At 40.7% G+C, this 25282-nt stretch overlaps 1 long non-coding RNA gene across 4 annotated transcripts in view; it reads right to left on the bottom strand.

Moving 5' to 3' along the window:
* The window catches only part of LOC121886018, a 101233-nt gene that overhangs the window by 22779 nt on the left and 53172 nt on the right, over positions 1-25282 (bottom strand). For 3 of the 4 annotated variants that reach the window (XR_006092659.1, XR_006092661.1, XR_006092658.1), the window contains one exon: positions 13058-13278. This is a non-coding gene — a long non-coding RNA (uncharacterized LOC121886018). Of the gene's footprint in view, positions 1-13057; positions 13279-23785; positions 23848-25282 lie in introns of all 4 variants that reach the window. The other variant, XR_006092660.1, reaches the window with a different exon arrangement.

Here is a 25282-nt window from a genome sequence, read left to right as displayed (position 1 = left end):
TCCAGATGGCTGACCAGGCCACAGGACAGATGCCCCATTTTAAAATATCTCAGGGATCCAAAACACACCATCGAGAATAAATATGGCTCCATCTTTAGGACATCATATTTCAAAGGAATATGGATATGGATATGGGATGGATGTAGGGTGCATAAGCACAGGCTGTGTTAAGCACGCCTTAATTGATTCTCAGACCAATCCTAACAGCTTGCTCCTCTCAATTTGTGTTTTAACTATTTAACTTTTCCTTCATAAAAACGATTTAAAACATAGAGGAAAGTAGAGGAGAAAAGGTGTTAGAGTTGAGGCTGCATGTCGTGACAACTCATTAGAGCCAGACATAGTACACATCACATTTTTGACAAAGAAGCCTGAAAAAAATCTTGTGTGCCAAGTATCTTTTGTGCGATAACCCATGAACAACAAAGAACATGAACTGAAACTCACTACAAAATAAGCAAACATTCAACGACATTTTTCTACTGTGATACTGTACCACTGCAGAAATCAGCAGACTAATTAGGCCAGGTTGTTGCTATTGGCAGCAGACCATGATCCATGTTCAGAGAAATACAAGAAAACAGGCAAGGACCTTATCAGGAGGAGGTGACCTCACTTGTGTGCCTAAGTAATTAAATTGCAGGGTACTGGAGTGCATGTACTGTATGGCATTCTTCCATTTTTTGTGTGAATACACACACGATAGCCAAACCCACATGATTAATGTTGTAGAGAAGTTGGCAAAATGGGTTGTTAAAAACCACAAGAAAAACTATCCACATAGTGTGCCTGTGATATGTTTTTCTACCCAAAATTATCAAAGTTAATCAGTCATCAAAACTCATCATTCAGTGCCCCTCTTGAACCAATCAGCACAGCTCATAAACAGATGACCCCACCTTTCAGAGCCTGTCATTATTTTTACAGCACCAAAACCCTTCCAGGCATGCGCGCAGTCAAACGAATGGAGCCTCTCCAAGCCAAATAGACCAAGGCACCCTGCCGGGAGCTTTGGGTTGGCCCTCGTGCAGCCTCTCAGACATACACACACATTTATGTTTGCAGTGAGTGGCAGTGACTAATACACACTTTCTCAGACACACATCCAATCACACACACAAACATATACAGCACGCTACCCTGCCCGGAGACCTCTGACTTGAACCTGCTGCTCTCACTCAGCAACACATAAATCACTGGGCTCTCAGCAGCACTGCTGGCCCTCAGTGCCATGCTGAACTTGACTCCACGGGAATAAAAGTCCGTAACTGGATACAAAAACTAATCCAGGCCAGAGACAATTGCTGGCATACAGAGGCCCTGGAGGTGCTGATACCCCCCTGCGACGATACGCTCTCTTTCATGAGACCTCTGACTTCTGCACTGAGGCGACACAGGCCTGCTAGGAGCTACTGGTCAGAGAACAGAGATAGGGAGAAGGGGTGAGGACACGAGGGAACTGGGGTGATGAAGACATAACCTGTCAAGCCGCCCTCACTCTTGGACTCGCCATCTGTTTCTCTAAATACACCTCCCCTCTCAACCTTCGCTCTGTCAGGTAAAACGGAGAAGTTACTAATCTTAAAGACTAAAAGGCTTATTTCAGTCTTTGACATGTAGTGCCACCCCCCTCTCGTTCTCTCTTGTCTACCTCTACCCCTCTCTCTTCCTAGCCTAATTAACTATTGTGCTGATGCTGAATGTCTTGCTTACACATCTATGGGACTGTAGTAGAATGTTTGTATATCTATCCTGTCACATTTGTGTACATTTATATCAATTTTAATTTGTCATAAATAATAAGACTACAATATGATGTACACTGATATAAACCAATTTATATTCATCAGTAATTTTGGTCACCGCATAGATGCAATGAGTTTAAGTCCGTTTTTAGTAGGCGGAGAAAGAGAGCGTGAGTGAAAGACAAGATGTGTATTTATGTATGTGTAGGTGTATTTCTATGCTTGTGTGAATGTGCAGCCCTATGTCTGGCCAGCCATGGCCACATCTGTTTGTCATGTTAGCACTTAAGCGCCTGCAGGAGCCACGATACTAAGTGGAGACAGAGTCCTCTATTCCACTCTCTCCATCCTCCCCTTTCTCCTAATTACATTTGTTCATTAATCCATTTTCTGCCCACTTCTCTTTCTTGTTTATGTTCTTGCTCCAATGGGCTTTTGCCTCCTCGACCAGCAGACAGTGACCTTTAAGGAGATGCCAAAAGACTCTGTAAGACAATGTTACACCTTCACCCTTTCACCACATCAACACACACACACACATGGAAACTCCATTACTGTGCTGTACTTAAGTACAGTTTTGAGGTTATTGTATACTTGAGTATTTCTACTACTACATTATGCTTCTGCTCCACTCCATTTCAGAAGCTAATATTACACTTTTAGCACCATGACTGATTTTGACAACTATAGTTGTTAATTACTTTGCAGAACATATTAAATTAAACTACCCAATAATAGATAAACTTGTTATAGTTTGCTGTAATAATAATCCAAAAATATAAAATTACACTATGGAAGAGGCTACTCTGCTTAATGAGTGTTACTTTTAATACCAATTAACATTTTGAATGCAAGATTTGCACAGTATTTTTACCTTGTAGTATTAGTAGTTTTGAATATGCGTCTGTTTTCTATACAGACACAATTCATGTTTTGCAAAGTGCTGCAAAGAACACAGGAATGAGTGGAACTAAAATCAATTTATTTTTACAAAATTAAATCACATAAACAGTAACAAAAACATGCCACAATTCAGTATGACTACCTGAAAAATGCTTTGTAAAATGTCAACTCTTAGAATAGAAAGGACAACTGACAACAGTGTGTTTTAATCCGCTGAGATTTGGGAAATTATTGTGCTTCTGGAGTGCTGAATTATTCTGTTGAGCCTTCTAGAGGTGTTGCCTAATTGAACAAAACACACATGAAGGAAGGTGTCCCAGTTTGATAACCCCAATCACAGAGCTCACAGAGATATATGAAAGTTAAAGCAGATAAGCAGTGAATGCTGCCTTTGTTATAGTCTTGGAGATTTATGAGGCTATATTAAAATACAAAACTTCATTTGGATTTGTTGGTTTCCTTTCGTTGCCTTGTTAGTCTAGTCGAGATACTGACAATCTAACACAGCAAAACCCTTACAACACCCTGCTGTAAATAATCCAGCAGCCTGTCCTGCAACCTCCCACACCACTCCCCGACTGTCTAACTGAGCTCCTGCAGCGCGCTCTAAACCCTCCATCCCAGCCCCCCAGTCACAGCTACAGGCCCGACACCAGCTCCAGTAATACAGGAATGCCTCTGTACTCTTCTGTCCTGATAGAGTGGCCACTGTTTCTCTCTGATAACATCAGGCACCAGGGCCTGCACAGCCACGGGGCTCCGAGACACACTTTTATGACTTAAGTATCTGGGACTGATATCTGCAGCCATCAGCTCAATACACCCTCATCACATACTTGCGCAGACACTCAGACACTCTCACTCCATCTAACTGATGCACACAAACACACGTACACACACATACACACACTCTCAAGCATGCAGGCCGACACGCACATGTACACACAACCTCACTCTAACCATTTATTCTACTTCCCATGATTTTCGTGCAGACACACACATTCACAACTGAACGTCTATATTCTATGAACCAAATTTAATCTGGGGTCAACTTGTTTTTCATTAGTCTCAAACTGTGAAATTACCCCTAATCCTAACCACTTAACCCTAACCTAGAAACCTAAATTTAATCATCAACCTGACCCTAACTCTAATGTCTAACCAGGATAGTAGACCTAATGCTAAATTTAAACCCAGTAACCCTAAACCTAACTCAAAGATAACTTTGTCAATGTAAGGAAAATCGACTTTAATCAGTGTCATGTTGGAACAGTGAGCAATGTTAAATTGTTCTCTCCGATACCGCTGTGTACGCACAGGTGGAAGATGTTTTCTCAGTCGTGCATATCACAAGAAGAGCTGTGACATTACAGTCGTACATTTGGATGTCTTTGAGTCTTTATAATGAAAGAATGTGTTGCTGCTGTTTCAGGTGGACAACATAAAAGTCAATAATAACAATCCAGGCTCTCAAAGCTGGCTTCTGCCTGAAAGGTGTGCTACAACTACCCCCCACCATTTAAATGTGTATACTTTTGGGACTTATCCTTAGTACTGGACAGTCTATGCCAACCTTCATTTGAGTCTTTGCTCTGGGGCAAACCAACTGGATGTGGACAACATTTAAAACAGTCTCTCTCCCGGCTGCTGTTCATACATGTAGCTGAAACAACGACATGTATGAGCAAATCACAATCCAATCTAATTGAGTGATCAGGAGACAATGAAGACATGGATGTATGAGCGATTTGTAGGCACATACGCATTTTTAAAAATGTATTCATTTTGTGGCATATGTCACCCAATTTAGAGGATTTTGTTTGTTTTGTAGCATGCGTAATGGGGTTTCCAGATGCATAGTATGATGGCAGTAATACAACCGTAAATGTTAATATTAAGAATAGAAAAAGGGTCAAAGATTAAAGTCAGAATACATATAATATGACGTCGGTATTTGGGGGAAAATGGACTTCATACAACAGCTGCCACAAGAATGTCTATAAAGACAAGTCTGAACTTTCTTGTGCACAGTTCTGACAAGGTTATTGCATTGATGTAATTTCCAAATAGGCTTCACTTTTAGGGATAGAGAGATAAAAGAACAAAGTGATAACTCAAAATAAAGTTCTTTGACAAACCAAGTATTCTTACAGATATACTATAACTTGTCTTGTAACATTGATTTATCCAGTTAACGAAACATTTAACCTAAAACACCACTGTCCCTACTGTTAGAGTGCGGAGACACCACAGATAGCCTTTACTCCTCTTTGACCCGAGAGAAGGCGATGTGTGCCTTTTGATGGACAGCACCATTTCACTCTTTCATGTTGACGGTCAGTCACACAAACAAAAAGAGGGATGAGATGAGTTTCTCAGGGGAGTGAGGATAATAAAATCAGGGTGTCTGTGTGTCCTGAGTGGGGGCCATATTTGATGCTCTAACAGAATGAAGGTCTTTGGCGGCCAGGCCTGGCAGTCTTTTAGCTAAAGCAAGCAGATTTCTTTGAAGCCTGGCCACCTTGGCTGAAGAGCCATTACTCCCGGGCTTTTCTATACATTAACCATGCTGTGCTACAGCAGCACAAGTGCATTACAGGCTGCCGCCCCAGCAGGGCCCAATTGTACTCCTTCTTGTTAAATATTACCCCAACAGAGCTTTTGATTTTATTTTCATTTTTTTCTCCCCATGCCGCTCATCCTCCTCCCCTCCCCCGATCAGATTAGGATCGATTGCTGCGTGGCAGAGCTGGCCCAGACATGAGGACCAGAACAACGCTACAGCGTGATTGTGCTCCTCAGGCCCCGCCTTGGAGACTATTCAGGCGACTAAATAGAATGATTTGCCCTTAGATGTCAAATTTCCTCCGAGACAAGGATGTCAATACCAATTAGATTGTCTGCAGTTGCCTTAGTTACGCCAGCCTGCCGCACACCGCCGCCGCCACCCCAACCTCTTTCCCTCTAAAGATACACTCGATCTCTTTTAACATCTCACTCACATCTCTCTTTTTTGTAGGCAGAGTGGTGGTCTCGGCACCAAGCCTTCAGCCTCAAATCAGTTTTATGACTGGCGCTGTGCAGACATTAGGCTAACTCCATTAGCCTCTCTGGAGGAGATGGCCTGAGGGGATACTGAGGGGCCAAGATGGGACTGTGTACGTGTGTGTGTGTGTGTGTGTGTGTGTGTGTGTGTGTATGTGTGTGTGTATGTGTGTGTGCGTGTGGTGAAAGGGTGAAGGTGTAACATTGTCTTACAGAGTCTTTTGGCATCTCCTTAAAGGTCACTGTCTGCTGGTCTGAGGAGGCAAAAGCCCATTGGAGCAAGAACATAAACAAGAAAGAGAAGTGGGCAGAAAATGGATTAATGAACAAATGTAATTAGGAGAAAGGGGAGGATGGAGAGAGTGGGATAGAGGACTCTGTCTCCACTTAGTATCGTGGCTCCTGCAGGCGCTTAAGTGCTAACATGACAAACAGATGTGGCCATGGCTGGCCAGACATAGGGCTGCACATTCACACAAGCACACAAATACACCTACACATACATAAATACACATCTTTTCTTTCACTCGTGCTCTCTTTCTCCGTCTCCTAAAAAATGGACTTCAACTCATTGCATCTATGCGGTGACTAAAATTACTGAAAAATATAAACTGGTTTATATCAGTGTACATCACATATATGTAGTCTTATTATTTATGACACATTATAATTAATATAAATAAACGCAAATGTGACAGGATAGATATACAAACATTTTACTACAGTCACATAGTTGTGTAAGTAAAACATTCAGCAGCAGCACAATAGTTAATTAGGCCAAAAACCGCTCTAGTGTGTAAATGGATAATTAGGGATCATTACGAATAGCTTTAGGAACTTAAAAGGTTTCCCTCACTAACTTACTACACAGTTTACTTTCTGCTTGGGGAAAACTGCAATATACACATAAAAGACAAGGCTCTTATCTCAGTGAGCTTAAAGCTTTTATCATGTTTTCAAGGCACAAGAAAACTTCCTGAAACAACAATCAAATAGATTCAGAAACAGATATACACCAGAACCAGTGACCTTATACTCTTTGTTCTTTACTCAGCTGTTCACCAGATACGACTTAAGTGTCTCTGAAGTCACCTTGTCTGCATTTCAGCATAAAACTGTTGTTTATGTGTTATTCATTTATTCATAGCTCTCATTCTGCTGTTTACATTCAATATTTGTGTTAAGTGCTGCATTGAGTGATTAGTAAGTCTATATCGTTTTAGCTTACATTGTTTTTGCTACAGGAATATGAAACCTTATACTTTCTTTTCCAGTTTTCAATTAGCATCTAAAGACACCATTGACTACTGCAATTGGCTAAATCAATAACTTCCCAGAAAGCATCCAAATCAGCACAAGATAAAGTATTCAGCTCTGTTTTCATCTCTTTGCCGTTAGTTACAGTTAACCATAAACATGAGGGGACCTATTTTGAGAGTATGTGACAGCATCATATCTTGCTATAATTTAAACATTAACCACTATTACGGTGTTTTGAGCAACATACTTCAACCACCAGTTGAAATGTTTAACATACACAGGAAAAATGACTTCAGCATTTATAATGCAACCCAGTATTCTTAATGTTATGCACATTCTTTCCCTCAGTTTCATGTCAAACGCACACTGTGCACAAGCAGCATACACTGGCAGACAGACTAATGCGAGCCATGACCAGGGTTGCGAATCTCCTTCTTTCAATACCTTTTCCCATTTTCTCCACCTCTTTTTCTGAGCCCGACATACAACACTGCATAGTCAATTCAGCGGTGAGGAATGGAAACAAGACTTGCATTTTGAAGTTGGTTTAACCTTGCAGTGACACCTATTGCAGATGCTTTGAAATGGTTGAGAAGAATAGTTTCCGCATGGTGGGATCTGCAATTAGGCGGCACATCTGCAGCAGCAGCAGCACCCCGGCATCCCCTCCACCTCCAAATCTGGCTTTCTCAGAGCTTGGTGTTGGTTGGCAGCCAACACAAACAGTTCCCACTGCATAACTGTGAATAATTTTATGAGATGGATTTCAACTGGGCAATTAGACGGATTTCAACTGTGAATATTTCAAGAGCCCCCATGCATTTCACTTTCCAATCAATAAGAAAAGGGACTGATCAAGGGAGCGAAAGAGACACGGATTATCTGGATACAAGTCACAGAACAGGAGGAGCAAAGGGGCTGGGCGAAGTGAGGAGACAAAGAAGGATAAACAGAGAGAACGATGAAAGAAGAGGAGGAGAGATAGTGACAGCCATGAGACAGAAATTTACAACCAGATCATCAATTAACCAGTCCAATCACAATGGATCAAGCCATTAAATGTGCATTTCTCCTAAACGACCTCCTGACTCACGACGACTACAGATCATGAGCTTGTATTGATGGCTATTGGAACACTATGCAGTCCTAAAGTCTGCGAAGTTCACTGTTTGTCAGTTAAATCGGCACATGCGGTCAGGAAGAAAACAAATGTCTGCCCTCTCAACTTACATACGTCTCATTAAATGTAATGCAGTTATTTCAAGCTACAAGAATAATGTCTTTTGCTCTCAAGTTGGCATGTTTACCTTGCTCTCGTTTTTCTTGTGCTGAATAAGCACAGAATGTGACCATTAAATATATTGCTGATGGAGAGACAAGGGGCGGGAAACATCAATATTAAATGAACTAGAGTTACGTGATAGGCTATCCCTAGATGACATCATCACCAGGTTATATGTACAATTAAGAAAATGCATACTACTTAAGTTTTGAATGCAACCATATGACTTAACAATTTTAACTGGAATATTAGACTACATTAATGCTCCAAGAGATCAATCAGGAGATTTTTCTACATATACTTATCTACCTAAATCTATTAAAATGTCAAAATTGGGGATATTCACTTCTCCATTATCATCACAATTAGTCTCTGCGTGATATAAAAAGCATGTGAAACAAAAGGACCTTAGGACATGGCATACTCCATAAAATCCTACTTTCAGCACCTCTGAAATTAGACCTAAAGTCCCCCCAGAGGGGCTATTAGACGACAAATCCCAGCCATTGACCAAGTTCTGCCCTCTGCTTGCTCATGACTGACGTCCCAACCTCTTTGAAGTCCCTCGCCACAACAACACCAGCACCACTTCCTCTCCTCTAAAAAGACAAAATGCGAGTTGCCACCAGAAAAGAGCAGGAGAAGCTTTAAGGGAGAAACGGGGACCCGCAAAATTCAAAAATAAGCCAGATGTTTGTGTCCCATGCTAACATGTGGAGACATGCGCTTGCCGTGGGCCTGCATTAATGAAGGTAAAGATCCATCTGGGGGGTGGGGGGGGGCTGATGGGCAAGGGGATGCTGTGTGATATAGGCCGTGGCACATACACACACTCGCCTGGTCACATGTGGTTGCAATAAGTTAGCCTCACTGCCACTCTGGTCAGACAAACAGATGGAACTGGGCTCGGGCTCTTTCGCCGAAATGGGAAATATTCCTTATAAGAAAAAGCCTGAGAAAAGAAATGCTGCTGTTGGATCACTTCTACAAATTCTATCAGCAACAGAGCAGATTTCAATTATTTCCTGGTAAAACTAAAAGATAGAAACTTGTTAGACATTGTTGTAGGTTGCTTCAAAACTGTTGTAGGTGATATGACACAGCTTTTTATATTGTTAACATGTTTTACCTTTTTACAAAATATATAGTAGAGTATAGTTTTGACTGTTGCTCCGAGAACATTTTATCTGAGCATTGATACTTTCAGTTTATTAAAAAAGGCTGCACTTTGAACCACAGGATTACAATAGTTATAATCTTCTTAAACTCTTAAACTCTTAAATAAATTCATTTTCTCACTTTATTGGCAAAATTAGAACAACAAAATTAAATCCTCTTTAAGAAATAATAAATACAATCCAATACAGTAGAATAATATTTAAAAACTACTAAACAAATTTTAAAGAAAGTATACAGTAGTTTAAATTTATCTTAATATGATTCAGACATACCTTACCTGAGTACTGTATGCCATTACATTACCACAGTCCTCATTTTTAAAATCTATCATTTTTGTCTAGTGCAGCACTACAATGATGGATACTTCTAGTTTAATATTTAACTGACTCAGATATCTTTAAAAAGGGCTGCCTATTAAATCATAATGCTATATTCATGGACATTAATTATGCTTATTTAAAATTCATTATGGTATTTGATCAAAAAAGTGTCCCATTTTAGCAAAAAAAAAAATTATATAAATATATATTTATATATAGTATCACTGCAGCACTATGTTGTTCTAGTATTGCATTGATATAATTTGTCCTCTTTTTATTGTTATATCACATTGATACAGTTATTCATTGTGTACAAAAATAAATAAATAAAGTAAATATTTTTAAGAAATATCGCCATAATATTCATGTGCTGTTACCAATAAGGCTCCTTCACAACTGACTTTCTGGCTGGGATAAAATAAAAAAAAAATAACTTGCCTGTCTGCTATCCTGTCTATCTAATTCTGTCTTTTTTGTTAGATCTGTTCATAAATTATTATTAAATTAATGATGGATTTCTGAAAGGTTCAACTCACTGATGTGTTAAGAAGGTGATAACTGACTTATTGCATCCGCTATAAGCGTTTGTGTCTTTGAAATGCACTGCTACCTACGATGAAACAATGCAAACATAAAGCCAGAGTCACTTTACGGTAATTAGGGATTACATATACAGAATTTACATTACGTACATTGTAGTGTGACTCATATTTACATCATGGCAATATTGCTTCTGGGCATTCAGCAAAGCATCCAGAATATATGTCAAAGCTCTCCACATGTCGTCATGTCAACAGTGAAGAAATACATAGAAATATCTCCATATACAGATATTAGCATTTCATAAAGAGAGAACTGCATGATAAGCGAAGGAGGGAAGAGAGGATGGGGTGGGAGGAGGTGAGGGGGTGGGGAGTGGGGGGGGGGGGGGGGGTAGTGAGGATGAATGAAAATGTAAAGATTGCATGGAATGCTCTTGCGTGAACTGCAAATGAACCCCTAAACCCCAATCTCCACCTGACAGAATCTGTTCTTTTGACCTGACACACAACCACAAAAGAGCTTGCAGCCAGCATGCAGGAATGCCACGTTAAGATCACAATTACCGCTTGATAGCCTTTTAAAAATAAATATTTCCATCCCAGGAGAGGCTGCGGAAATATTATACAACCCAATTATTGAGGATCTTTATACACTCAATATTTCACCATCTGGATTTTTTATGTTTGTTTTGGGAAATGAAGGAATAATCATGACAATGATACCTGAAACAGACACTGAGGTCTCCTGAGTGAAGTGTTGACAATTTCAGATTAAGGTGTGCTTATTTTGGAAAAAAACAACAAGACATAGGCTACTCTTTTGGAAAATTCCTCACAATTGCATATTGTTTCATTTTTAGCTTGAACATAATGCCCCAAAAACACAAAAAAGAAATACACACAGTTACAGTATTTTGTGACAGTCCAACACCTCTATGCTATGTAACCACACTGTTGGCTTTCTGATCTCTCCTCAGCTGTCATCATTGACACACAGTGTTTTAAAACTGTGGCTGAACTGAGGTAATGATAACCACAGCATAGTTGCATGGTTAGAATGGTATTTAAGCAGCCTAATGCCCTGTTTGTTTTCCTATGTGCTCTCCCAGTGGTGTTCTCAACCCAGTGAGAGTGTGTTGAGTGCTGTGATTGGTGTGTTTTTGTCTGTGTGTGTATGTACGGAGACACTCCCTCTCCTAAACTGGGCAGGTCTTTCTCTCTCTCTCTCTCTCTCACTCTCTCTCTCTCTTTCTCTCTCCTTCATTCAGTCACTCACTTTCCCTCACTCGCTCTTTTCTTTCCCATTTTACTTCCCCTCTTTATGTCTGCTTGTTTCCTCCTCCTCCTTTCTTCTCCCTCTCTCCTCCCACAGGGGCTGTATGCATTCCTGCCAGGAGGGGCGGAGGTGTCTGTGATCCAGGCTCGATAAGGACCAGGCCTCCCCCTCCACCCCCCACCCTCCCCCTCCATGCTACCCTCCCTCGTGTTCACCCTCACCCCCCCTCACCCCCTCCCTGGGAAAATGGGTGCACCCTCCTCCCTGGCAGGGCACCGGCTCCCCTTTGAGTGTGCTGCCAGCCGTGGCAGCAGAGACTTAACATGATTTGTTTGTCTGCTGCTGCGTGTTTGCACCAAACTCTAGCGCCAACCTCCATTACTCCCGCCAGAGATCCAGAGGGCTGGTTAGCTGGTACAGATCAGGAGTGAGGCTCCTGGAGGCGGAGGGGGGTGGAGGGTCGAAGGGGTGTTAAAGAGGGTGATGTAGGGAAGGTGGGGGGATATAGGGAGAGATCAGGGTTAAAATGAGTTTGGAATATGATCCACAGGCTGGAAACATTCAACATTTCTCGAAAAGTAAGTCTAGCTGCAACTGGCTGGACTCATATATGAGATAACAGGAAAACATACACTAATCACTCAGTGTGCATTTTGAAAGTTTAAGGGTTTTCCCATTCTTCCTTTTTTTCCTGGCATTTTGTAATTGGCTTGCTTCCTGGTACAGTGGCGGACACCAGGCACAGCAGCGGCTGCCCAGCCGGCCCATTGATCTTTCATCAGCCCATAGAGTTAAAGCTGAAGGCATGAGGGAGAGGCTGGAGAGGCAGCCACTCTTTTTATGGCAGCCCGCTGGAGCCTGCCTAGGATTGTTCCCTGTTTCCTCAGATTGTTTTTCATTTAGTCAGGGTGCAGTGCTGTGCCGCTCTGAGGAGGTGAGGTGGAGTGTCGCAGACATTTAGGGGAGCACGTAACAGCTACGGTCTGGGTAGGTGGATACAATGGTATAGCAGGGCTTGTTTGCTGATAACATTTTAGTTTGTGTGTGTGACAGCATGTGTGCGTTTGGGAGTTTTGGCTGTAATTGTTTTTTTGAGTGTATGGTTTGTGTGACATCTCTTCAGTATGTTTCTTCTTGTTCCAAAGCACAGATGATATGACCTATATCCCTCAATTAGGAAGGTGTTGGTGGCAGTTGATCTGTAGCCTAATGTGCTCATTGTAAGATGTCCAATCTGATAATAAAGGCACATTTCATAAACTAAAGTCAAGGATAGTTGTCATAAGAATGAGTATATTGAGGAAATCTGTTTTTCCTTCCCTAAAAGACTGGCAACAACCAACAGCAGCACCACTTATTTAGTGGAAGAGATACATTAAACTGTTGCACTTGGTAATATTTCTCCATGGAATCCCAGACTATTAATCAAAACCATTTCACATTAAGAAAAAGAAGCAGAAGGGCTCTTAACACAAATCAAATTTCACTTAAGGGGCTAAAATTACCTTCATCAATTTGCATGAAAGCCATGGTAGTGGTCAAGACATCCATGTGATATCCAATCAGAGGGTCTAATGAGTATGTGGGTGTGGTCCGTTGTATTCCCAACAGTATTCCATTGATCCGAGCTCCAGCGCTGAGCTGCAGCAGTCGTGCAGGCCCTGAACTTGGTCATCTCACTGATATGTGATATTAGGATCCTTCTTCGAGGTGGCTCCATGGGGATCTGGTCAGAGGGAGAGAGCAAGAGAGAGAGAAACAGACTTCAGATCAGCAGATCAATTTTCAATGGACTTTGAATATTTCATGTAGGGAGTCTTACAGCAGCAGACACACAGATGGGCTAAATAACTGTCGAACAACCATGTCCAGTCACATTACTGCAAATTTATACTTATTTGTACAAAAATAAATGTCGTGTTTTCTATCTAGTTCAAACATATTATGAGGCTCGATGTTGGTTTAACTAGGGTGCACAGAGAGTGAAGCCCCCCTAACATCATAATAACCCTAATATACACTTATTTATATAAAAATACAAATTCATTGTAATGCTACAAAAAAAATAAAGCCGTCTCTGTTTGTGGTGTACGACAAGAACATTTCCACGAGGAGATGTTGCAAAGATACACACACACACACACACACACGGCCGCTTCACCCAAAGGGCCAGGTTAAGGGAATCATGTCTGGATCATGTTTCTAGTCTCAGCAAACATGTGGTCGATGTAAGTGACTCAGCCCCGGTCCTAGGAGTGGACACAAAGAGCAACATGCTCAAAAAGCCTGTTTCTAAACATATACCTGTGTTCATTAATGATATTATTTCTTCATTTCTATGTCGTGTGTATTCTATCAATACATTCTCTGTCATTTAATTCACACTACATGGCGCAAGATTATAAAATGTAACATAACTGTCATATAATTCTGGAGAAAATTTTAAATTATGTCCTGTGTCAAATGGACAATAAATCCTTCCACGGTATCAGCAGTAACAATGCAACGGGACGACTCGCTCCTGCAGCAATAACCCACACCTGACCCCTAAACCTTCACCCACAGAAAGGATGTTGTTTCACCGACTGTCTTCAAATACTTTCCTCTCGGAAAGACATCAGTGAAACCAGAGCTTGTCGGGCCTTGTATTTGTTTATTAAGTATGCTCTTGGACTGGCTTACTCCCAAGATGGCTGTAACTGAGAGATTTGTTCATGTAGGCATTAGGGCTGGCTATCACTGGTGAATTATTTATTGAAAAAAATCTCCCCTTCCTTGACGGATGATAGAATATGTAGGGCTGCTCACTGACTCTGCCATATATTAGACGAATGATGAAAACACTGTTAAGCAATGCAAACTGATACTGAATTTAGAAGAAAAAAATTGGTAAAAAAAATCTGTATCTCTGGAAATAATGCCAAAATTATTTATAGTGAAGACCGCAGTTATAGAAAGACATGACCTGGAGAAAAATACAGATGCTACATCAATGGTTTATTATTTGGATATTCAGCGAAAAACTATAAGATTTAGTTTCCGCTAACTCGTTTAGAGTTAATATGATAAATTTAAGTGTATTCCCACTGACAGTAACATCAGGGATTCCACAGAGAAACAACACTGACTGCAAAAACATGCACTGATCCCCAACCTTTGTTTTTGGCCATGATAAAATACAAAAAAAAAAAGAGTTAACCAAGGATACAAGACTCACAAAATCAGACAAAAAAAGAAATTCAGTTACCCTTGATATCTTCCCTGCCAGATTTAAATCACAAATAATTTGTTCAAATCAGAATAAATCACATCTGGTAATTTTCTCTGCCCGTGCTTTATTATGTTAGTTTTTGTAGTCTGCAGCAGTGAAAGAAAAAGAGACAGGCAGAGGGGCCTGGCTATTGTCATTCAATGGCCGAGCCATTTTGGAAATCACCGCTCTCGATTTGCTCCCACTGCCTCCCTTTCTGTATTCCCTTATGGCTGCACTAGATGGAAGGCTTCCTTTTATAATTCCAAGTTGCACACGCCACCAACCCCCCCCCCCTCTCAGAATAACATACACATGTCAAAGGCTGAGCTGAATGATTGAATGAGTCAATAGTAGAAGTAAAAAATGAGGAGAGGCGGATGATTTGAATTTATCTATTAACTTTCAGTAGTATTTACAACAGCAGGATGCATCTATACTGATTAATCAATTTAACGCTTTTTTCAAAATTCACAACAAAAGACAAGTTGGGATCTTCAAAGATAGTTTACAGCTAGAGACGTCTACATATCGGTGTTTAAGCTAAAAGCCCCTCCATTACCAGAAGGGACTAATAATCGTGATCTATGCCTGCTCACTCAGCAAATAATCAATCATGCTTATTTAGTGCGTTTAAACTGGGATTTTGCTTAGGATTTAATGAAAACTCACAGTGAACCATTGTCTTACATATAGAGGGGGCACCTTTTAAGCATAAATTATGTTATGTGCAGGTAACATTATAAGAAATAAACTATTTTATGGGATATAATGTGAGTTAAGATGGTATATGGGAGTTTTTGTAAGCATCAGACCTAATTTGAATAAAAACCACCATGGCCTTGTGACCCAGGCTCATCTAAACACTCTCGCATTGTCACACAAAGAACCACTAAAAGGGGCCCACGCATGACCCATTTTGTGTCTTGACCCCTACTTCAAGAATAAAGTAGTAGACAAATGTTACAATCAGTGAATCAGCATCCTCACTGAAAAAAAAAAAACAGCAGAGATCAAAGAAAAAGGAGTGCCGTGCACAGCAGTTGAAGAGATTAGCAACACAAGACAAGTGAACAAACTAGAAAACTCTGCGTAAAATCCGAGGTATTCACCGAGAAGCTAAGCATCTGGATGCTGACAGCCTGATGATTTGAGTAACTGCAGGCCTATTTAGAACAACCTGCATGTTAAGACTTTAATGTGCAGAAATCAGGCAGAACTTCCACCCTGCCACTCTCACACCAAGGGAGATTATTCTCATCAGTAGGGCATGAAATTCACTGGCTGACCACCAGACACCCTGCCTGCTCTGAGGCCAGCAGAGTGACCACTGACGTGACGTGCCAGTGCCTGTGGGTGTGCATGTAAATTGCATGTGTGTATAAGAGCGAGAGGGAAAGAGAGAGAGAGGAAAAGAAGGTCGGTATTTATGTGTATTTTTTTTTTTATATGTGTGTGTGTTTGTCCTTGCATTTGCGAGGGGCTTTTGGGGAGATTCTATTTTAACCGTATGTGAAATGGCCTTGTTGAAACAGCCTGTCACCTTGAAATTAGCCTGAAAAAAAAAATTGTGTTGCCCACAACATAAAGTTCTCTACACGCTGGTGTCCCAGTAAGTATTTTCCACCCGTTCTGTTTCTGTTTTCACACTTTTTTCACACACTCTGTATACTCAGAGTTATTTTCCTCCCACTTTAGGTAACAGGGTGTATTTTAACTAATACGCTGTTGTTATGAAATAGAAGGATGAAAGAATTGAACACATCAGTAAATGATCCAGAGGATGAAACTTGAAATTTGAAACAAACATAACAAACTCTACTAACATCAGTGTAACCTGCTGAAACTTTATCCTACAGTAACTGCTGTTACCTGCATGTGAACAGTCATCAGGTGATGTGACACAAGTGATAATATGAAGGAGAAAGTACAAACAAATCAACCCTGTAGGCGCAGCAGAGAATGCTGGAGGACAGGACTGTAAACCGAGATCTCTTGGCTGATTACCATGAAGTTATAATGATGACACATGCTTCAGCTCTAATGTGATGAATTGATTTCACCAGGTTGAGAGAAGTGCACCTTACTTCAGAAGACGGAGGAAAGGAGAGAGTATTTCAAGGATACTTCAACATGTTGTAACAACCATACATAGTCATTGAAGCAGAGTGTCTAAGCCTATAGGTGGACAACCCTCATCAGGTATGAGAAGGAACGAAGCACAGGTAAAACGAGGGTCAAAAAAAGACGTTTTTTTTGAGAGTATGATGTAGGTCATTTATAGCCAATGCAGTCATCATAAGACATCTGAGATATGGCTCTAATTAGGATTTCTAAATTAACAGAGTTTGAGGTCAATCTTTAATAAATAAAAGTCTATAACCGCCCTCTGCGTAAAAAAGCTGCCCTGTTGTTCAAAAAGCAGGTAATAACAAATCAACCTCCAGAGCCTCAAAGAAAAAAAAAAAAAAAAAAAAAAAAAAACGCAGCCACGACATCAAATGATTGTCAGTATTTACTAGACCGGTAAGTGTCCAGAGAAGTGTGCGTAAATGTCTAAAGGATGACCAAGCAGAGCCACCACGCACGGCTGCCGGACGCGTCGTTGCCTTCAGCGTGGAGTTTGTGCGCCAGGCGCCGAGGAGGATAATCTGTTTACAGTGTGAGCGTTGATGGTCATTTTTTATGATGTTTTTTAATCCACAGTGGAGGAGGAAGGGGCGGTGGAAAGGGGGGGGGTGGCGGGAGAGTTGGGGGGGGGGGGGGGGGGGGGGGGCTGTCTAGCAGAGCCCCAGACAAGCTGGCTCCAGTGGCCATCTCTGTAGGCTATAGGCTTCTCTATTTGAGTAGAGAGACAGGTGTAAATCTCTCTCTGCGATCTTTACCCTGCACTCTCTGCGACACTCACCTGAAGGTAAATAAATGGTTTATGGCCAAGTAAATGAACCACCTCTCTCGTCCTGTGGGCTTGTGCGCAGAAAGGAAACACCCCCGGGGACAGTTGTCATTGTCATGCACCGAGTTGCACATGCAAGGAAAAGACAGCACAGACTGTGTATATTCGATAAAAACATGAGTTTAGGAAATAAAAAAAAAACCGATTTAATATAATTTGTCAAGACTGAGAATAAAAATGAAACGATGAAAACAGTTTGTGGAATTTTTATTAGCAATTTATTAGTTTTAAAGTTATTTCTAAAAAAAAGACCTGAAAAAAATATAACAAGCTTTTTTTTGTTATAATTTTTTTTAAAAGTGCAATGCCCAAACGCCATTTTGAAACTTAAGTTTTTGTGCGATTTTATGGGATGTGGGATGTGTAGACTGCTACAGGCAATACGAGCTGTAAGAGAGAGAGATACAGCATTTACAGTGAATATTAATATACATAGACATACAGCGTAGTAGCTATATTTATGAGTATATATGTGCATGATCCCGCGCGATTATTGTAAATGGTTTTTGATTGCCAAAGTTGATCTCAGTATTCCGGGATCACATTGCCACATTGTCATGCGGCACCCCACATCACGCAAAGTGTGCGTGCGTGTGTGTGCGTGCGCGTGTATGTGTGTGTGCGTGTGTGTAGTGAGAGAGCAAGATAGAGGGGGGCCATTATACCAAAGTTCTGCAAAGTAGGTCTGTGCCACTCTTGATTAGGGATTGTTCCCAAAAGATGGTTGCAGACATGAGATAATGAGGTCCTGTGATAACGCGGGTCTCCTTTAAGTTTTTCCCATGAATCGAGACTGTCGCCAGTCCACAAAACGACACTGTGCATCGGCACCACGCTACTCACTTCTCATTTGTCGAGCACAAAAGCTGATCCACCCCAAATCCGCACTAACAAACCAGGGGCCGGGAGCAAATCATATAATGTTCAATCGTATTCACTTCTCCACTAATTAACTGGAATCCTACCTTATTCCTAAATACAGTGACCAATTAAACTGCGATGTATGCCAAAGGTCTCTGGGGCCACACTCGGTCGCCAGAAACATTTGTGAAGGTCTGCGGCTTCACTATAGGCAATGGATCTTATTAGGTGGATGACCTCAGCGAGGAAAGGTTACAGGCTTTTTCACTGCCCTCGGTTGGAAAACTAAGATGTTTCCTAATCGGATTTTAATTGGTTGGTTTGGTGGTTGGTGCTTGTGTCCTTTTCCATGTGCGCAGTGGGGTGAATCTGTATTTCAACGCGTATCCACAAAAAAAAAAGGAAAGCATGGACATAACATGACAGGTGGAAGTGATACAATCAAATTTCCTATTTTATAAGCTTTTACATGAATATAAGGCTTCATAGAAGGAGTTTTCTTAAAAAAAAAAAAAAAAAAAAAAAAAAAAAATCAACAGGTGTTAATAACTTCCATTTTAAGTTTTTGCAAATCACTTTTGACCATCCTTTTCCACAATTGATTTTAAATTCAACCTCATATGGCTCTACTGAAATAGCCTCTCTGCTCCACTTCAAAAGTTAAAAAAAAAAAGAAGTTCTGAATAACCACAAATGACCATCAATTCAACACATACCCTCACTAAACGAGACACAGGCGCATTCTCTCCTCGGGAAAAAAACATATAGGCTACTTTTTGCACAGATTAAGCCTCTGTCCGTGCTTATTCGAGGTTACTGTTGAATCCTATAAGTTAAGCCAACCAGGTTCAGCTTACGTTCAAATACTCCCCCTCATTTACCCCCCCCAAAAAAATGTCTTTATGCAAAACATGTGTAGGGACTTCAATAAATGAAAGCACAGCTCCTAACCGCATCCTACTTATTTTGATTTTCATGTGGTTTTCGTGTATTGTCTAACTTCGCAAATACGGCCAGTCTCATATTTCAAATGTCACAAGTCTCTGACGACTTGCAATTTGAACATGAAAAAGCAGCAAAGCCAAACAGCTAGTAAAAAAAAAAAGAAAGAAAAAAAGGTGGCCCTGAAACTGTCTAACGTGACTCATAATAGATCTAAAGAAAGAAAGCTTTTTTTTTTATCCAGCATCGGTGGATATGGCTCAGTGTAGACTATGAGATGGTGAATTGGTAGTTTTATGTCAAACCTAATAGACTATTAGGCTAAATGGTAGTAGGCTTTTCAACTCACATATCCCATACAAGCCAGCAGCACACGCTCATAGTGTGCGCCAAGCCAGACAAACCTGTTGACGCACAACAGCGGTGGCTACATTAGACACCACAAAGCAAAGAGACAACTTAATCTGTCTTCAATGTAAACACGTTATTTAAACGTTATTTAAACGATCTTGTTCAAATTCTGACTTTACATTTGATAAAAAACCTCTGTGAAGAAAATGGTTGAGCTCTCACTCCTAAGAAAATATATTAAGCATTCCCAAACATTAATGTAGAGGCAGAGCATGAATATAATCGTGAAACGCTTGTTTTTTGATTATTTTTTTTTTATTTTGTTTTGATTTGGAGTAATATTTGATAAAGAAAATATAAATGTATCCCTCTCCCAACAACTTAATGCAAGGCTCCACACTCAGAGGAGTTTTCTGCAAACATTTACAAGGCATTATGGCTTCAACAGTTAATAGATGGATTCATCCATCGCACAGAGAAGCATGTGGGAGATTCAATTGACCGCACTCAACTTTGCCGCCGCTTGAGCTTGCCGCATACACTTCAAATTGTTGTTCTCGCTACTGACAAAACCGTTAATTCACCCAGAAACGGGAGGTCAAGTTTCTGCAGAGGCAGGGGGAAAAAAGTAGCCGACAAACTTACAGGAACATTTGTGTCAGAGCGCAAAGGTTTGTACGCACAGGGAGCTCTGAACTCTACTTAAATATTCACCCAGCATCAGAAACATTTAACACCTGTTGCTTTAATTTATCAGTGTGCTTGAAAAAAAAGGAACTAAGTCTGAGCGTTAATAAGGTTAAATGATGCAGGTAAAATGAGATATTTCCAAATTCATGTATTCCCTCAAAGCGTCTGAAAAGATTGTTAAAAAAGAAAAGAAAAAAGTGGACAATGAGGAATTTGACCACAAATTATACAATTGCCATTTTGGAGGGGCCTTTTTTGTCATAGAGCCTATAAAACACATTCACTTACACTCATGTTTAAGGGTGCAAACCTAAATGCTGGATTTGCTATATTTCAATGAAAACCGGATTTCCCATAAAGTCTGAAACAAAGTGATCACTGTTTTACAGAGAAACTAGAATTTCAGAGATATTTATTTTCAGCAGAGTAAGGATTTCTTGCCCAACTTACACCTACTTCCAAGGTGCAAAGAGAAGGAAAGAAGTCTGAAAGGGTCGAGACTCCAGCAACACACTTTTTTAAAATAATAATTATAATAAAGTTGTTCTTTATACCACCAAGTGTTGCTGGAGTCTTCCCTAGAGGTCCCAAAATATTCTAAGCTGACTAATATCATTATTTAACTTTCAATAAACCACTACATACAAATACACAAGTGACAAAATATTTTAAAACAAATGTTTGTTACATAAGTGCTATTTTAATCCTGCTAACTGCTGCTTTGCCTAAACAGAGTAAAACCTCGTGGGGATGAGGCACAGCGAAAATCTGCACTGAAAGGGGTGGATTACTGGCGCAGGCCTGCACACAGCACCTGTAGGGAGTGGCTAGGGAATCCTACTCAAAATAACCCAGAAAACTTATCCCAGCAGGTCTGCAACGAGGTTCAACAGGAAAAAATGACAGCCCACCTGAAGCACAAATCCAGGAGGACCAGGCTTACCTTGAGGGGGACTGACACCTAAGTGAATTTTTACAAGGTCATTTTGGGATGAGGTATACTGCTGTTTATGTAGCATAACTGCGCTGCAAAATTCCTTAACTGCGTTTTAGGAACTCCCTTGAAGCCGCAGTCACAGCTATGATGTGGTATATCTGTGAGCATAAGCATGATGCCTGAAACCTCCTTATTTCCTATTGGACGTCTATCATAGAGCTTAGTGTGGATTTACTTTAAAGATTGGCACTGCACTTGATCCATTTACCTCGACAATCACCATTCTTGGTAACAGAATGTCTGATTGTGGGGCAGAAAGACATAAAAGACATATTCAACCGTCCCGTCAGTGGAAATCAGTGCTGGTTTCTTTTACTCAGCCTTTCAGACTGCATGGCACTTGCTTTTCCGCCTATGGTTTTCCATTTCAAAGCCCTCTGTCTCCATGTAAATACCAAAACACAGTAATCCAATCTGACCCCATTGCAAATTTTCCAGAAACTATTGGGGGGTAGTGGGGTTGACATGAGCCACACACTTATCCCACTTAACCTCTAGAGAGAAGCCACCCTAACCCCTTAGCCCAAGATTCCCTTGGTGAAGGAATGCACTGCTTTATACCACTCTCCTCTTAAAAGCACTGGGTCTTGAGGTTGGGCTCAATGGCAAAATCTTGCAACTTCGTGAGACTGTAAAGTCGAAGCAGCAGCACAAAGCCAATGCCAGTGATGGGGAGGCTAAATGGACAGCAGATACCCAAATTAGGCCACCTCCCTGCCCACCAAAACCCAAATACTTTTTGATTTTACACAAAATAGTCCCTAACTGATGCCTCTCATGAACATAGCGGGAGCATATTTATACTGTGCTAACTTGATGACAAATAACCTGAGGATTCTGCTGTTTCCCATTTGCTATTGTGTGCTTTTTAGCATGCAAAAGTGGTTTCAGTAAGATTCTCAGCACTCAAAATATAAGGGGAAAGATGCTTATCTCGATGTTGGCGAGTGGTGGCACGTAAGGCAAGCTAAAGACTTTTGACACATGGTCCACATGTGTCAAAGAGGGGCTGAGGCATTTACCACGAGCATCTTGATCACACCACTTGTAGCTGCGGAGAAAGCCTGATGGCTGTTTATGAGGTTGAGCAGACAAAATCCCCTTGCATTATACTCTAGAGGTGATGCATGCCACTGGACCGGTTTGTTCTTATAGTGCTGCATACAATGTACCTTTAAAAGGCAGCTGTTCACTTCTTACTCTATTGTACAGCAACAGGCGATAATGAGCATAGCTTGTTTTATGTGAACAGGAACCATTAAGCAAGCGTTTAGTGGGCTGCGGGCCAAACAATGCAATGCAAACTTGCATAACATAAGCTCTTATGATTTCTGAGCCATAATTGATTATATAAAACACATACATGCATGTAATCTCAGTCTTTCGAGCATGCAGATGTGATATAACTGTGACATTTGAGGTCACAGTTAAGGTCTACTTTATGATAATGCGTAATAGTATACAGTTTCAAAATATTAATAAATGACGCAGATCACATATTGCATAATGCCAATCAATTTAGAAATGAATCGGAGATTAAGATCTGAGGCTTTTAACATCAGTTTTGCCATATTTAGATTATGGATCAAAAGCTAAACATGACATTTTTCACCTTTCAGTGGCCTCTTTCTTAACTATGTGGTAGTAAGTTAAAAGTTATGAGCCTGCGTCACTGTTGATGAACAACCTCAATCAAGGGAGCAAATGTCTCCCCAGCTCACTACCATTTTCCTTGTCAATCTGTAGTCAATGCCCTGCCATCAATAAACACATCCCCTAATTAACTAAAATTGTTTTTCATCAATACCCATAACTGGCCAGCGCAGGAATTGATGAGTGCAAGGGTTGACTTGAAAAACGCCTGACAGGGACAATTCATCGACAGGTAAAGAGTTTATCATTCCTCCAATTGAACTAAAACATGCATGTGGTTCTGGAAAGTGCATTTTCCAATCTGCACCCTTTTTGGGACAATATAGCCTCAATGGATCAATTTTATCCTCACCTAATCCTTGAGGTAAATGGTTTGCATTTAGAAAGTCATTACGCTGTCAATTGAACATCTCCCCCTCCACTTTGTGTCGGGATGTCCGTAATGAAGTTTGGAGTCATTATAGTAGTTGAGTATACTAATCTTGTGATGTTTCCTTTCCCTATCATGTGGTGTTAGGGCTGATGACTCTCACCAGACAATCTCCTCCATTCAGGAGCGGTGCCACCAAGTCTGTCCTTGCTTATCATTAACAATCTGCAAATAAACAGGACAGCATACATTACATCACTTGCAGCTCCATGATCAATTCCAGGAATGTCTTTGAAGCTTTGCTTAATGAACCTACACAGTATGGCTGTTGTGTGTAGTCAGGGCATGAAGGCTTCATAACCTATGACCTCAGTGCAGTTTTTCTTCATTGATAATATTGAGAGGTTAGCAAAAGGGGGTAAAAAAGTAATAATAATATTCGATAAAAACACATTGGTTGCAACTGGAAATCATTTCACTGCAGAGGCACGTGAAAGGAACTGCTCTTCCAATTAAATGCAGACGTCTTATCGCACAATCTCTGAGGGCAACTGCTGAAATGTGTGTGGACAGTTAGAAGTAGGACAGTTTAAAACAAAGGCTGTCCCCTTGTACTGTCAGAAATCACCCACCCACGTCGAGCGAGAAATTTTAGAGCCTGTCCAGTCAAATATACTGCCTCTTTTGATTTTGATATGCATAATCTCTGTAGATGTAAAAAAGGGAAGCGCTGACAAAGTTGGCTTCATCAATCAGTAGTGTCAGCTCAGACCTTTTTATAGCCTCTTGGAGTCCCTGAGAGCCCTAACCCTGTAAAAGTTTATATAGTGTATTGACCATTCTCTACTTGCTTAGCTAATGAAGCCAGCTTGGCCACAGAGACTGAAAGGCTGCCGCCGTGTCAACACTGCTTCCTATTTGATGACACCTTCCACTAAATTGAAATGTGCTGCTAATGGGGGTGAGTGTTTAAAGAAGAATAAGCCGCAGTAATTGACACAGACCTGACCTCACTCACACAAAGAGAAGACTGGAAGGCCCTGGAAGTAGGCTGGTGGAAAGCGGCATCTTTATTTTGGAGCTCATACCATGTGAATGGTTTAGCTACTGATGGATATCTGTTAGATTTTTCACTCGGTCAGACCCTGCTGTGGTTTATCAACAGCTATCACATTTGTTTTCTGTGGCAAATCAATATCATGCAACACATAAGCCGAATATCCTTGTGTATCTCCCCTGGGGAACATACTGTATATGCATGCAGAGCACTCCACTTTACACACATACAGTACGCACATATACGGGCACAAACATACAGGTGTTTTCTAAATCAACACTTTGTCATTAGGACAATCCTATGATGGGAAGGGCACTGTGACATGATAGACAAGTAGTGCGCTACAATGATTAAAACCTGCATAACATGACAGCAATGGTTTCTCATTAACACCTGCATGCAAACACTGAGCTGATATTCATCTAAAGTTCATGCTTCCAGTGGCTCCCAGTGAGCCATTTACTGACTATTTCAAGCTCCAAGATTCACAAAAAAATACTATAAAAAGCTTCCAAAAAAATTAGAACAACCCACAATGTGCAACAAGTACATCACACCTTTTAATGTTACAAAAATCTAAAAGAGTAGATAGAATTTCGCCCA

This window comes from Thunnus maccoyii, chromosome 19 (assembly GCF_910596095.1).
Source record: "Thunnus maccoyii chromosome 19, fThuMac1.1, whole genome shotgun sequence".
Taxonomy (NCBI): Eukaryota; Metazoa; Chordata; class Actinopteri; order Scombriformes; family Scombridae; genus Thunnus; species Thunnus maccoyii.
This window is presented reverse-complemented; position numbering and strand designations above follow the sequence as displayed.